The sequence below is a fragment of the Arachis hypogaea genome, chromosome 20 (genome assembly GCF_003086295.3).
Source record: "Arachis hypogaea cultivar Tifrunner chromosome 20, arahy.Tifrunner.gnm2.J5K5, whole genome shotgun sequence".
NCBI classification, from domain to species: domain Eukaryota; kingdom Viridiplantae; phylum Streptophyta; class Magnoliopsida; order Fabales; family Fabaceae; genus Arachis; species Arachis hypogaea.
Genome location: NC_092055.1, coordinates 81,576,262 through 81,577,059, shown reverse-complemented (window position 1 = coordinate 81,577,059; position 798 = coordinate 81,576,262). Strand labels below are relative to the sequence as shown.

The 798-nt window shown below is 44.5% G+C and overlaps 1 non-coding gene across 1 annotated transcript; it reads right to left on the bottom strand.

Moving 5' to 3' along the window:
- Positions 1 to 329: 329 nt before the first annotated feature.
- Positions 330 to 433, bottom strand: LOC112788276 (small nucleolar RNA R71). The gene has a single exon (XR_003195646.1). It is a non-coding gene; the product is annotated as a small nucleolar RNA R71 (small nucleolar RNA).
- Positions 434 to 798: the final 365 nt, after the last annotated feature.

The window sequence follows — 798 nt, the reverse complement described above, 5'->3', positions numbered from 1 at the left end:
ATTGTGGAAGTAACATCCAAAAGCCAACAATCCATGCCAACAACTTTGAACTTAAACCACAGCTCATCACCCTTGTTCAGAACAACTGTTCGTTTGGAGGAGGTGTTCAAGAAGATCCAAACCAACATTTGACCACCTTTCTGAGAATATGTGACACAGTGAAATCTAATGGTGTTCATCCTGACGCCTATAGATTGTTCTTATTTCCCTTCTCACTCAGAGACAAGGCAGCCAAGTGGCTGGAATCCTTCCCAAGGGAGAGCTTGACAACTTGGGAGGATGTGGTGAACAAATTCTTAGCAAGATTCTACCCTCCTCAACGAATCAATAGGCTGAGAGCTGAGGTTCAAACCTTCCGGCAACAGGATGGTGAGACTCTGTATGAAGCATGGGAGAGGTTCAAGGACTTAACAAGGAGGTGTCCACCTGACATGTTCAACGAATGGGTCCAGCTGCACATTTTCTATGAAGGGCTCTCTTATGAGTCAAAGAAGGCAGTAGACCATTCATCTGGAGGGTCTTTGAACAAGAAAAAGACCATTGAGGAAGCTATAGATGTTATTGAAACAGTAGCAGAAAACGACTACTTCTATGCTTCCGAAAGAGGGAACACAAGAGGAGTGATGGAGCTAAACAATGTAGATACTCTGTTGGCCCAAAACAAGCTCATTACCCAGCAGCTGGCTGACCTCACCAAGAAGATGGAGATGAACCAAGTAGCAGCAATCTCTACTTCATCAACAATACAAGAAGGAGTAAACCAAGAAGCAGAAGGGAGTCAGGAGCAAGCCAACTACA